Here is a 15,961-nt window from a genome sequence, read left to right as displayed (position 1 = left end):
GACCATTTTAAATATCACCTTTTGCATTATCCAAATAGTATCACAAAATACTCAATATCCCAATGTTTCAAATTAGCAACCCTAATTTAATAAAAAAACTTTTACTGAAAAAGAAAAGAACTAAAAAATTTTGACGTTTTTTTTTAACCTGTAAGTTACGATATCTATACTAACAGCCATCATTATCCTTTATCAAAGTAAGTTTTTGTCTTGTCATATTGTATAATTAATCATTGAAACCTTCTTTGTTCGAAGCGGGAGATATATTACCTTCACATGGGGGAACGTGCTCATATTATACGGTTAACTTCCCTAAAGCATAATGAATTTAACAAGAGTGGTGGTGAAGTAAAGAAATCAAAATTACCAACTACACTTATCAAACTTAACTCACTTGTGTGTACATGTGTACCAGCTTTTACCCATGACTTGGTCCGCGTGACCGGGTATGTTAAGTGACTAGGATAAAAAGCAGCCTATATCCTTCACCATTCCTTATAGTATGTGTACACCAAATTTTATAGTGATCGATTAAGCCTGTAATGTGCTATAATATAAGAAACAAACAACTTTCACATTTACAAATAATAAAAAAAGCATTAAAAATGACCGAAATTATAATTACGGATAGTTACGAAGCATTTTTCCCTTATTTTCGTTATAATAAATTTAATGTAATACTTTTTATAGATTATAAGGAAACAATTTAACATTTCTTATTAATCATATTATACTAATAATATATATGATAAAAAACGTTGTTGTTGTTGTACTATATTTATGATTACTATTGCTTCTGTATTTTTGATATTTTTCTATATTCGTATATAGTGATAATAGTGAAAATTAACTGTCAAAAACAAGTTTAACTTTTCAGCTACAATAACTACTACTCATAGGATATCCTCTGGTGTCAAAAGTTTCTAGATCACAAAGTAAACTCATATACACAAAGTCCTCTGACGTGGCATACCGAACGATGGCTTTGCGTATCCTCTGAAGCATTAAGCATATGTCACTTTTTACTAGTAAATGACACAATCCTGAATTTTAAAAATAGAGATCCAATAATTTATATTAAGAAATATCTAGACAGTCATTCTGTCTAATTGTATATTGTTACGTTGTAAGTACTATATTGTCATTACACGTTATTGTTCGTTTTATCGACCTCTTTTATTACTTTGTGTAATATTGTATACCATTTAATTAGTTAATCACTTAATTTAGTATATATATAACATATATACATAATGGTAACTACTGACAAAATCCCTATATATATAAGGGGTGTTTTGTCAGTCGTTGAGAGGTGACCATGTCCATTGTGAAGAATTCTACTAGAATTAATCACGATAGTTTCCAGGGGGAACCGCGTGGAGGTCGATCTGATAGGAAACATTTCTAGCAATTGAGGTGTTAGACTCTCCATTACTAACAATTCCTTTCCCCCCTGGCAAACGCAGTTAGGCTTTAGAGATGTTTTTAGAGGGATACTGCTGCCTATCCCTTGTCCTCCTTAGTCGAGTCCACCTTCTTACGAAACCCACGAGAAAGGAAAGGGTGGCTTATTCTATGCCGGGATCACACGACTGATTACTACCTATATATTTACGCTTTATTGTTAATTTTTTCCACCTCTTTTATTACTCTCTATAATATTCTATATCATTTAATTATTTATCCACTTAAATTAGTAAATTTATTATTAATTAATGTTATTAAAATTGTGATATCAAACTCTGCATTGATTAAATAATAATTTAACAAAACAGCCTGTGTATAATATAAATGATATCAGTATCCATTTCCTATGATAATTTCGTCAGCAATATTTATGCTATATCCCCTTATATCTAATGTTCAGAATTTCAAAGAATTCAAATATAAAAACAAAACACAAAATATATGTTGAGTTGTGCCTAAACATGTTGAAAAAAATTCGAAGGATGGCTTAACTCGTACAAATAGCCGGCGTAAACGTCAAGTTTAGCAAGAATTTACTTTTGCGAGATACGCCTTAACCCTTCTGTTGACATAGCAGTCGGCAATTGTAAAATTCTGGGTCATCGGATGCTTTTGTAGTTGGTGGACATTACATTTGAATCATTATTAACGCGACCCCAACTTTGTTCTTGGCATTTTGGTTTAAACGTAATACTGTTTGTAAAATCATTTCTCAATCTTTTTAGTAATTCGACCTATTAATAGTTAAAAAGTTATCACTTTTGTGTACTATTAACTAACTAATACTATTTTTATAAAAAAAATAACTAGTTAATATAACACACGATCTATTAATACTGAAAAATAATTTGCTTTGTGTATTTATATGTATGTTTTTATGTCTATAGGCAATGGTTACCACTTTCGATAAGAATGAAATGTTAACAAAATCAGAATGGAACTAACTACTATTAAAATAGTCAAATATCGATTCTATATTTAAAGCTATCTATTTACAGTAATTCAAGATTTTGTTTCATAACAAATATCGAATACATTCGTGTCGAAATTAACTATTTTGATTTAAAGACTAAATTAACGAATCGGTTTTGATAAAATTTCGATAGAACCAATCTGAAAGAATAATTATTATTACCCATATTATCTCAGATAACAAAGAATTTTACAAATCTATTTATAAATAAAGAAGTTTTAAGGTAAAAAACATACAGAAAATACAATCGAATCCTTTTTTAACATCGGTTAAAAAAACAGTCGATTTGAGAGCATCCTTTAAAATAATTAAATTATAGCAGTTCAAGCCCATACATCTGTAACACTAAGATTTTGTTTCTAAACACTTATACAGCCATTTTTTTTCTATTACGTTTATGTTACTTAATATTTTGTCAGAGACGCTGTTGTTTTCGAAACCACATCCTTTTAATCTTACATCCTAATTATGCCCCATTAATTTTATTAAAAAAGAAGTAACAGGCGCAATGTTCAGACATGAAGGCCATTTATAAAAATGTACCTTAATGGCGCTCATAGCTTCTAAAAACAAGGGATTACATAGGAGTGATAACATTGTCAATTCATAGCAGGCATAGAAAATGTTATACGATCGTATAACCCTATCAAATTTAGATACAACCTGCTTGCATTCTTAATAATAATTCTACATAATCTGTGTCGAATATATAATCTAGTAATATAAAATTTGTCATTAATAAATAATTGACATATCAAACATTTTCTATACACTAGCCTGCTATGAATTGAGAAAAATAGCAACTTTTGTCCTCTTTTTACTAATTATATTTGCATAGATAGAAAGGAGGCAACCATATGAATTACAGTTTTTATTTCATCATTCCTTCTATGTAATTCCTTGCTTTTAGCATAGCTTCAACACGACGAAGTGTGGCAACGTCGCAATTGTCTATCAGCTTTCAAAAATAATTTAATAATTTTTAATATGTCTCATTTAGATCACTTTTTAATTTCTAATTGATTATTTAAAAGTACTTTGGTAACGAACGACAACATTAATCATACAATAATACGAGTATACTTAAGCTGTTTGCTGAAAATTTACATTTTGGTGAATAAAAAGTATTTGAAAAATTCTAAAGCAAAATACAAAGAAGGTGCAAAGTTTTTAATAGTAGATTTATAAAACAAGGTGTTCTATAAATAACATTTTATTTCACTAGCATAGCACTTTTTAATCAGTCAGAAAAAAAAGAAAATTGTATAATTGTTTTTTTTAAAAACTTCAATAAAGTTAAGAACACTCTTAATAAGCAATCCTACAATTAACGGAATAATATCCCCCTTGTTATATGTGAACATAAAAGGAAGTTTGGTACATGTATACCGCCATAACATATAAATGAAAAGAATTCCACCAAGCCATTTCCTTTCGTATTATTTCTGTGCAATATAAAGCTGTACATAAATCAGATTACATTTCGAGTTCGTTAAACTTTCATCTGACGAGGTGCGGGCCTGATTGGTACACTTTCTATAAAGCCGATTCTATCGCTCCAACTCTGCATTTTAAAGCGATATAATATAGAATACGTGGAAGGAATAAATTCAATTTTTTTATGTATAAATTATTATCAAACATGATAATACGGTACAGAGCCTTGTCAGGCTTAATGATGTACAAAAAAGTTTGAATTTGCTTAATTCTTTCAATGGTGTAACTGGAAACATGAGAACATACTCGGCCCAAGCTGGCAATTTTCGTATCCTGTCGTATTGAATTATTACTAAACTATTACTAATTACTTGAATTATTTAACCTAATGTTTAATATTTTAACACTATCCCAGTGTTAAACACAGGTGAATATCTAAAATATATTTTTTCTATCCAGTTTTGGTAATGCTGATGTCGATAGTCAATACTGAAAACCTGATTTAAGCTAAATTTTTTGTATCTGCTTCAAAATCAAGAGATTCTGGAATGTGCTGGATTTTTTTATTTGTATTGCATATATTAGTTATTTCATATTTATATGTTACTTGTTTAACTGAAAAGAATGCTATTTTTTTTGTATTACAATCATAATCATATTAATTGTCCGCTGCTGAACATAAGTCTTCCGCATTAGGGGAATTCCGCCAGTAGTTGCCACGCTTGGCAGACGGTTGGCAACTGCAGCTTTTAGTGATATTTTAAGAAGGACACTGTTGCCCATCCCTCTATTACTAAGTTCTCCTAGTCGCCACGGGAAAGGAAGGGCTAGTCCATTCTATGCCGGGACCACACGGCATATTATTACAATCATATTTTCTTTTTCTGTGGCTTATTATGAGGCTAAGTACCAGAAATAATTACGGTATCTTTAAACGTGCATATTTAATGGCCAATGAATCAAGGAGCTCGTGTATATTTGCAAGAGATAGATAAGTATTTCGCTCCCAAATACGTAATTCGGGAGACCCGGCATATGTTATTCTAGGCTCTCCGTGTTAATATTAAAATATGCAAATCACGGTATTACCATGTTCCACCTTCTTTCCCCAAACCTAGCGTACAAATGCAGGCGCGTATTAAAACCTAACGATACACTATTTTGTGTTTTAATCTATCATTAACTTTAGTAAATAATTATATCTTTATTGTATTATCTTCTTATAAATTAGCACACCATATATTATATATATATATATATATATATATATATATATATATATATATATATATATATATATATATATATATATATATATATATATATATATATTATATATATATTATAATTATTATTTATATTATTTTTCAATGGTCTTTTTACTTAGAAACACAACTAAAATCAGATTTTTTAGTTTTAGAAGATACTCACTTCTAATGAAAAATATGACATTATCCATTATAAGAACTAAATTATAATCACTATGGCCTAGTATATATGGTTATGGCCTAGGATATGACTATTATTACCTAATATAGTATAGTACACTACTCCCTATTTCGGATCTAACCAACACTAAAAACTAGTGAAAATACCGTTAACAAACCAAACCTATCCGGATGACGGTAATAAGCCGGTTATCATTTTCTATCAGGTGGACTCTCAACTTGTTTTCCATTCTTTTTCAAGGTTTATAAAAAAATTCTACAAGGATACTCTGATGTTACTTTTTTAAAATCATTTATACAGTAATGTAAAAATAAGATAGATATAGATAGTCATATTATATATTGCATTCTGTATTGCTTAATACGCGTATATTCAATGCAATTTTTATTTTTTAAATAGTCCGTCGACACACGAAACAACTTTTCTTTTTTTTCAATAAGTTGAGTAATCCTAAGGCACCTGCAGTGTTGCCATCTATCGTTTCGTGCAGTAACTTATCATTTGACATATATGAGTCTGTGTGAAGTGCGTGTGCGTACATGCGCACACGAATATTATGTGTGTGTACATTTGTATGTAAGTGTGCATTTTATTAAGTTTATTTCTTTGTTAATATTATTAATACTTGTTATTATTGTTAATATAACAATATATTCCAGCGAATGGCATTGGCGAAATAATATACTATACTAGTATTATTGTATAGTGATACTATACTAGTTACTATACAATAATTTTACTTATTACTTTATTTATAAATTCTATATGCTTCGTATTACAGTAAGTACAAATTCAATTATGTAAATAATTTAAAAAAGGTAACGAGTTTCCTCGGGGTCTTCTTGGAAACCTCCGAAGTCACGAGTAGGTACTTACAGTATAAAATATTATATTATTCAGATTCCTTCAGAATTTGGGTACTTTAGACAATTTTATCAGCGTATTTCTTTTGCCTCTCAGGTTTCTAATAAAATAATCATGTTTATAATCAAATGTACTGGGCTATATCAATTTGGGATTTCTTAGAATAAATTGAAATATTCTGTGCTTAGTTTTCTACTGATAAATTAATAATTTTAATATTAATTCTGGGAGTTAATTAGAGATTTCATCATCGTCATCTTTAAGTTTCCACTGCTGAACATAGGTCTCCCTCATGAATTGCCAAAAGGATCAGTCATCAGATCACCACCATCATTACCATATTAGTATTAAATTAATATTATCACGTTTGAATTGACTTTTTTTATTATACCGAGAAAAATCTTGAATTATCTTTTTAATAATTGTGTTTATAGACTACAAGACTCATTTCTGAGATGCAGAAACCATTCGCTTGAGTCTGTTTGCTACTTTTTGGCGCCCTAATGAGTGAATCAATTGTCATAAAATTTGATGTGTGTGTACTTGGAATAGAAATGGACATAGGTTGCTCTCAATCCCACGAAATCATTTGTATCTCGGTCACGCTGACAACGTTAATGGAAAAACTTTTGATTTGTAGAGAATGCCAGCAGCATCAATTCCACCTTTTGGGGAGAAAGGATTGTTAATAATGGGATCTAAAAGCCCCACTGCTGCCACATATCTTATATCATGTCGATTTCCACGCGTTTCCCTCTGAATATCATCATAGTTAATTCTTGATTAATTTGTCACAATGGAACAACTGACCTTTTTTATCCTATCTATTATTACTCATTGGTGCTCTGCCAGTGTATATTATAGATAGCGCAGGCGAGGATTGAATTTTCACCCCGAAAAAATCGCCTTTTGTACCTTATTTTATTAGTCAATAAAGATAAAATCTTTTTTTTATGCAACTTAGAATGGCAAACAAGCCGACAGCCTACCTGATAGAAAGTGGTAGTCGTAGCTTATAGACATAAGCAGTACCATGGACATAACAGAGTATACTGTTTCGCTCATGATTCCCCCCATGCGTTGCCATTCCTGAGGACTCAGGTGTTATTTCTCTGTACCCTGTAAATTCACTGTCATATCCCACCCTTCAAATCGAAACACAGCCATGCAAACACCGCTGCTTCACGATAGAAACACGAATAGGATAGAGGTGCCCAAGCTAACAACTTTTGTACAAAGTCTCCCTGTGGTAAATAGATATAAAGTATTTAATACACTCTCTGGAGTAGGTATTTAAATTATTTTTTTCTAAAAAATATAATAATATAAGATAATCTAAATATCTTCCATGTTCAAGAAAAAAATTACACAGTCAAAATATATTTTCAATATTAAATTAAAATAGGTACTTAAGTATAAGGATCCACTTTTTTGAAATTATTAGAAGTTTTGATTTATTTACTTTTCAGAGAAAATAATATTCCTGGGTTACTAACCTGATACACGCAAAAAATACTCCGGGTAGGTATTTAATAGGATGGTAATAAATCTACGCTTTTACTCACATTTTCTAGAGATACTTATTACGTCTCTTTCTGAAAGCTTTATATAAGACTAAAGGTAACTCGCGACGTTGCTCGCCTAATTTAGAATACAAAATATCCAATATACATATATATATATATATATATATATATATATATTATCATTTATGTTATCTTGATTTTTTTTGTATATGTATGTTGTAATTTGTGTGCTGTAAGTAATACAAATAAATTATCTATCTATCTATCTATCCAATGTGCATGTACGGAATAATATTAAAATCCGTTCAGTTACTTGATCTAATTAAATAACAAACACCTATCTCATTCTTACAATTTTTAAAATTTATAACATTAGTCCCGTAATCCTTATTAAAATTACTACAAATATAAACTAAAAATGGGAGACAGGCGGGATTGATATGTACGTATGTATGTATGAACTAAAAATAGAAATCTAATAAGGAAATAACCTAATATATTAAATAGAAAAGAAAATACTCTTTTGAAGCAAATCATAACACAAGCCACATTTTGTAAGGAAATAGGGCTATTTTTATAATATTACACTCTTATATTACATAGATAGAGTGTCTTCATACATGTGCTTCGAGAAAAGCAGGTCAACTTTTTCATAGAATTTTGCGTGATAAATAGTTATGAGTGATTCCTTTATATAACTTCTTTATTTATTTTGTCTCATAAATTCTGTACCTTTCTAATCACAAAAATAAATTTTATTTATTAAATTAAATATAGATACGTCATACATTGTGTGCGTAAATATATAGAATATAGAACATTAATTAAAAAAAAAGAGGAAAAAAGTTGACCCGTTTTTGAGGCTTGATGCTCTATATATATATATATATATATATATATATATATATATATATATATATATATATATATATATATATATATATAATCTAAGATTAGGCTATAATATATCACTGAGTACTAAGTAAAATGGTTGTATTTGTTGCTAGCAAATTCTGTGTTACGACATCAAGTTTCTTAACATTGATAGCGTTTTGTTTTTCTTTTTATTTTAAAAATTGGTACAAAGAAAACCAAGCCCCCCAATAGAAAGTGGTAACTGTACTCACTAGAGATAACAGAATCAATTAATATATGAACAGTACTATTGGCATCGAAATACACTGTGATGCCAATACTTTACCATTCCCGAGGACAAGGTGACATGCTACCATTCGGCAGTTTGAAAAGTTTTAGATTATAAATAAAGGTATTTCAAAGATAAAATCTATGCATACCGTTTCACACAGATTGTATTGAATTTTTAATTTCATTCATTCTAAAAGCTTATTACATAAATTTAATAAAAAATCAGTCAAAGACACTCCTAAGTTAGAGGGTCATAACTGTAATGAAATTTACTGTTATATTTAATTATATATATATATATATATATATATATATATATATATATATATATATATATATATATATATATATATATATATATATATATATATATATATATATATATATATATATATATATATATATATATAAAATGATTATATATATATATATATATAAAAGAAAAAAGTTAACGAGTGAGATAAATGCCAAATATTTATTGATATCTTATATATGGTATACAACTAAGTCTATAATTAATGTTGTAAATAATTTTTAAATAAATAAAGAAAACAATTGTTGAATTTTATTTTGTATAAATTCGTTTAAAATAAGTATTACTGTTATTTAACTTGTATTTGCACAAAATCTTTTTCTATACATAATGAAATCCAGTATAACTAGAAACAAAATATTTATTTATTATATCCATATTATATCATGTAGGAAGTTACGATATTATATATTTCTTCTCAAGAAATTCAATCTCTTTTGATAATTTACTTCGATTATACGTAAAAAGTCACAATACCTCACAAAATAAAATTGTGAATATATATTACTGAGTTCCTACTATTTGTCAGAATAGACTTTTCTATTGAAAGTAGAGGGTCTCATTTGTTAATGTATAAAAAATGTATTGGACTTCATAACTTCGAAATTATGCAAAATTTTCATTATGCCTCCGAATCTATTTATTAACTACTCGTCTCCATCCAAAGATTATCTGGAAGAAATCGTTTTAGCGATAAGGGCGCTCATGGTTTTCTCAGTGTGAACATTTTTTGTAACTATTTGTGTCTATTTGTTTACTACTATAATCTTTTGGAGGGTTTCCTCCAAAAGGTTATAGTAGTATAAATAATAAGTATCTATCTATCTAGAGAGTTAAAGACCCAAATTTTTTAATAACATAACCATTTGAAACCGTATTCATCAACTATAGACTCGCCATCACGATTTTATGACGTCATTAAAAAATCATTGTATATATTACAAATGTCATTTAGTCCCTAAAAACAAGGTTTACATGGATAATTAATAAAAATATTTAAATACTTTTTTAAACATGTACAACATACATAAAAAAACACTCAAACTAATATAAATAGACAAATGTTTGCATCCAATTTTTAAAATTATCTCGTCGATTTCTCAATTTACCTCGTAAAAGAACATACCTAACAGTCCTCAGGAATGGCAACGCATGGGAGGTATCATGGACGAAACAGTATACTCTGTTATGTCCATGGTACTGCTCATGTCTATAGGCGACGGTTATCACTTTCCATCAGGTGGACCGTCAGCTTGTTTGCCATTCTAAGTTGTATAAAAAAAATACATAAAAAAAAATCCAAACAAATATTTAAATAAAATTAAAAAAAAAACAGACAAAGACTGAAGTGAATAGATGTTTGAAAATATACTAAGAATAGTATTTGTAGTCCCGTCTATGACTAAAAGAATTTAAGAAACTAAACAACTGAAGACTTTAATGTAGAGATTTCTTAACCCAATTTTTTTACTTTTCTGTGCGATTATTCAAATATTTCTTTCACACAATCCTTCACACAATCCTTATCCAGACATACAACAATAAATGTATTACCTAAATAGGTATAAGCCTTATATACATTCTATATTTGATTTTAATTATATAGTTAGATTAGTTTAAACCCTAAGTCAGAGAATGGCATTTAGCCGAAATGGAAAACACCAACATATATAAATTCTTGGCAATTTTGTTGTATGGCCCGATTTCATCTTCACCTATTATTTACAACTGGTACCTTGCTAGCTCGGTAAAAGATAGATCGGTTTTCAAAACACGTATCGAGTTTTTATGTAACGACAATGAAAGAGATATATGTAACTATTACATAAAAAAAAGTTAGTAAGCGAAGGAAAAAGTATCAGAGAGATATTTCTAACAGGCTCAGTACTTGTAAATAAATTTCAAATGCAATTCAATATAATTTTTGGCAAACTTGTAATTCAATAAATTTCCGAAATTGAATAAATTTGTAATTTGGAAAATTTAAATTAAGTAAGTACTCTCAAATACTAATAAAAAAAATAAAACATTTATAGATGTAAATAATACCCATGATAACTAGTGTGTGCAAGACCCTAGTTACAGTTATACTATACTGAGTATAATTAAATGTTAATATTTTTTAATTTAAGAATTTTTTATTTAAAAAAATTGAACAAAGAATTTTTTTAATCTAGTCCAAATTACTGTTTATATATTCAATAACTTATTATCAACAAATATTATAGAGAAATCTATCATTTTCAAATAAATTGTCAATTTTTTTAATGGATTATCTTTATTAATGTTCCTTGTAGAATCAAATTAGTAATATGTACCTAATTAATTTATTCTTTATTTCATAATTAATTATTGTCATAAAAAATATTAAAAACTTATTAATCCATTGTTGGTAATAAGCTTCTCACCATAAAAGAAGAACATTAATCTTCTATTAGTCTTATAAAATTAACTAAATTATTCTAAATAATAATAGCATAGATATAACATCTTTATTATTTCTACAAATAACGCAAAAAAGAAAGACAAAGAACAATATCCTCATTTTAAAAATGTTACTGAAAGTCACTTTCATCAATCACTCACAACTAGCTAAAAAAGTGGAAAGTTGCAACGTCCCTTATTTTCCCTTGGAATTTATTTTTCTAGTTATCCAATAAAGGTTTCACGAAATTCATCTTCCCTAAATGTTCGGAGCTGCGAAAACTCGACCTCGGGTGTGCCAAAACATAATCCCACTAATTTACCTAAGAGTATTAACGCGTGCGAGAACTTTGAACTGCTAAGATGGGACAAAATACGTATAATACGAGCCAAAGGAAACCCCTGCATTATTTATAAGACCTTAAAACCCAATAGGAGTAGTTAACGCATACGTCAATTAAACAGTAGGTACTGCCGGTGAATAACGTTCACTTATTGTAGAATTTATTCCGTCGTTTTTTGGCTCTATTCAATTATTTATAAACTTTCGATCATTTTTTCTCATAGTACGAGTAAGTATAATATTTTTTTTATACTTGTGTTATTGTAATAAAATTTAATACTTTACCTTCACGCCGCTCAATACATCCTTTCGTCGCAACCGACTCACAAAACAATTATCACACGAAGCGTTATATAATGCAAACGGTCGCGTGCAATCACGTCAGGGTAGCAAAATGTCGACACAACACGACCACCCCTCACGAGGTTCTGAAGGATACTGATTCACATCAACGTCAACGGCTACAACGAAGAACGGTGTGAAATGCGCAAGTCACGTTTAACTTATACACCTACTTTTGAATTTCAAATTGTCATTTATTCTATTTTATTATACGGTACACATGTTGGGAGATGTTCATCTGAGATAAATTACTTATATAGTCTACGTATTTATAAGTTCTACGTAAAATGCCTCAAGGTCATAGCTCAATTTAAAAAATTACAACATTCGATGTAGATTTAAAAAAAGTATGAAACAATGGAATGTTTTTTTTTAATCTATTCATAAACTTTCTTTTAAATTCGCACTGGTTATTATTAGTAAGTTGAGTTATAGCATTTACTTTTTCTCGCTAAACTTTCTTCAATTTATTAAAGTTCTACGAAATGAAAATGCAATTCTGCGAAATTTTCTACATTTTCTGTGGAAAATTCTATATGACACTGTCATTTAATAAATAAGTAATTTGATTTATTTCTGGCTAATAGTAACGAATCTATAGTATTTATTTTAGGAAAAAATAAACCAGTTTCTTACACCAAATATTTGTAGAAAAAATATCTCTCTGAATACAAGTCTCTCTTTATAAGAGGAAAATATAAGGCCTACTTTTACTATACGAACTAGAGTGTTTATTTTATTATTATAATTTTTTTTTTTATTTTATACTCGTGTATCGTTCTTTATTCTTTTAATTGCCTCTAATAAGAGTAACATCCAAGCGAGGAAAAAATAAGATCCACTATTCTTACTTCTTCACCACCAGAGGTACCGTTATCTTCCTTCTTTAGATGGCTTCAGTTGGATTCGCTATTAGAACTAATGAGATTTCAGGTTTGATTATCGCTCAGACCATTTAGGAAACGAGTTTTTCTAGACGAACTTGGAAATATCTGTTTCAGGTTCCGTTCTTCTTATTGCACTCGATTCCTTACAAAAACCAGGCAATTCTTACAGTTTTTAATTAAAAAAAAATACTAAAAATTTCCTCTATTTTTTCTAATTGGTAAACAAAATTATTAACTTGAGAGTTAAGTGATTTTTTTAATAGTATGATTAACGTGAGTTAATGCTGAGTTTTAATAAATTCTCTTTTCAATTAGGCAAAACAAACATCATTTTATAAAATAATGCTTTTTGTGTAGTTTGCGTAATAGCAATTTGCGCAACATTTTCGTAATTAAAAGTAAAGTAAATGAAACTTTATAGTATAATTATTATGATTTAGTATTCAATTACACGATCGTTGAGTACTACTTGCGTAGCGGAGCTACGTAGTTACTTCGCAGTAATATTACACAAAATTAATAGCATAGGTGTATCAAAATAGGAGGAAATGGCATTCCGTGGTTTCTACATACACCAAAAGGGATAAGGTCTTAAATTTATGATAATAATAATACCTATAAGTTACACAAATAAATTTAACTGTTTCCATATGAGACACGTGGTTTATAAAATACGGAAATTAACGCGATCATTTAGATAAACTATGATAATTTAACTGGATTATCTCGACGTTTGGACCAGATTAAACCAGATTACTATCTCTTATACTATTAACCATATAACGCAAAATTCTAAATAGTTGATATGTGATATACATCAGTGCCTTCAGTTTTTGTCTGGGCACGACCCGCTACTTACTATGTAAAAATATTTTGCGACACCTTACCCTATGCGGTTCCTAACCTGCATGTATTTTATTCTACTCTATGTACCTAACGATTTTTAAACATCGTGCTACCTTCCAGTATTTATTATTATTGTACTCCTTAGCTTACTTTCAATTATAATAACACAATGTATCCTGTAAATAAATTATATGAAAGGCGAGCCGATATATGAAAAATACAGCTATCTTTCTAGCATACTAATAACTAAATATAAAACTGCATTGTAAATTAATAATAAATAAATAATAATAATTATATTATATTACAAATATCAAATTCGTATATTTATATTTATTTTCATAGTTCGAAATTGGTTAAATATGATAAATTAATAATGAAATACCTAAAACAGATATCGATTACCTTGTAGAGTCTTGGGGATCTTCCAAAGGGTCACGACCCAGAGTTTAAAAAACATTAATACATATTTATACATATTCTTTGTGTGCAATAAAATATAAATCAGTAAAGAAAAAGTTTATATAGAGCCTACTTAATATCTTGAACAAAATAAAACTGAGCAGAATACTGGTAGATAAATATACCAGTTTTCGTAGTCAAATCCAATTTGTTAGAAACCGAGAGAAAAAAAACTATTCCAAAAATGTACGCCCGTGCGCTTCCTAGCCATCTAATTAGCGAGGGATTTGCATAATTGTGATAAGAACAGGAAAGCAAATCTTCGCAAGGTAAACTCTGTTCGAAAATTAAAGCCAAGCTTATCTAATGATAGGTTACCACCTCTGATATCAAAACGCATAGCGAAAAAATTATAACAAACAAGCAAAGAAAAGATACCGAACGCGATATATAGTTTTGTGTAAAATAAAAATATGTATTATTCTTAAGACACTTTTATACTTTTTATTATACTAATTTGAAAACAATTGGATCTAATTTTTTTTTTATTTATCATCATTATATCAGCCGTTATCTATCTGTGGACAGATAGTCCACTGTTGAACATAAGCCTCCCCCATAACTGGCACGATAAGGAACGGTCCTGAGACATCCACTGACTCCATGCAATGCATTTGAAGCCGTCACTCTACACAAAGGCGTGTCATTTCACACTGCATTTGCCCGTACGTAGTCGCCAGTCAAGAACCTTTCTGTTCCTCATTGGTAGTCGATTCTTCGAGCTATGTGACCAGCATATTACTACTTCAGCCTGTTTATCTTTCGGGCTATGTCGGTCACATTGGTTCTTCTGCGGATATCTTTATTTCGGATTCTATAACGAAAAGAGACTCCGAGCATAGTCCTCTCTATAGATCACTAAGTGATTTGAAGTTTTATATATCGAACCTTTTGCGTACGAGCAGAAAATCAGCGTATTGTTTAATATAAATTAATGAAAAACATTTAGAAGTATATATGTATCTACAAATATTATAATAATTTTCGTTTTGTCGGAACGATCGTCACACGATACTTTCTCCAATTATGTACTGATTTTGATAATAATAGCTCGGTAATATAATCCTATAGGATAATTGAACCTAGAAATTTACGCGAATGAATTCACTGGAATAGCTGGCATAAAAATATAAGACATAAATAGATATTTTTTTAGTTCCAAGTGGGATAGGCACATAGATTTAAAATGCGGGTCGCATTAATAATTCCTTCGAGAGTTCTAATTATAAATATAACTATATGAAAACTAATGGGGAGATCGTTTACAGCCGACCAATAATTATTTAACGACTTCATTAAATATTTCACGGGAATGGACTTTCCAATACCATTTTGAGATGTACTAAAACCTAACCCAGAAGTGTAGTGAAATCCATTACAATATGTCTAAATAATTTACCACTAAACATACTTGTATATTCAGTCAAGTCAAAATAGGTAAAGAAGTGTATTTTCTAAACCTATTTCATCATACCTTTCCGT

At 29.2% G+C, this 15,961-nt stretch overlaps 1 protein-coding gene across 1 annotated transcript in view; it reads right to left on the bottom strand.

Moving 5' to 3' along the window:
• Positions 1-12,368, bottom strand: part of LOC113518970 (insulin-like growth factor-binding protein 7) — a 41,938-nt gene extending 29,570 nt beyond the window's left edge. The window contains exon 1 of the mRNA XM_026904010.3: positions 12,228-12,368. The gene's annotated coding sequence lies outside the window, so the exon portion shown is untranslated. The remainder of the gene's footprint in view (positions 1-12,227) is intronic.
• Between the last annotated feature and the right edge of the window lie 3,593 nt (positions 12,369-15,961).

Source organism: Galleria mellonella, unplaced genomic scaffold (genome assembly GCF_026898425.1).
Source record: "Galleria mellonella isolate WM207_F2 unplaced genomic scaffold, CSIRO_AGI_GalMel_v1 utg159, whole genome shotgun sequence".
In the NCBI taxonomy this organism is placed as follows: domain Eukaryota; kingdom Metazoa; phylum Arthropoda; class Insecta; order Lepidoptera; family Pyralidae; genus Galleria; species Galleria mellonella.
The sequence above is the reverse complement of the archived record's forward strand: the minus strand, read 5'-3'. Positions and strand labels throughout refer to the sequence as shown.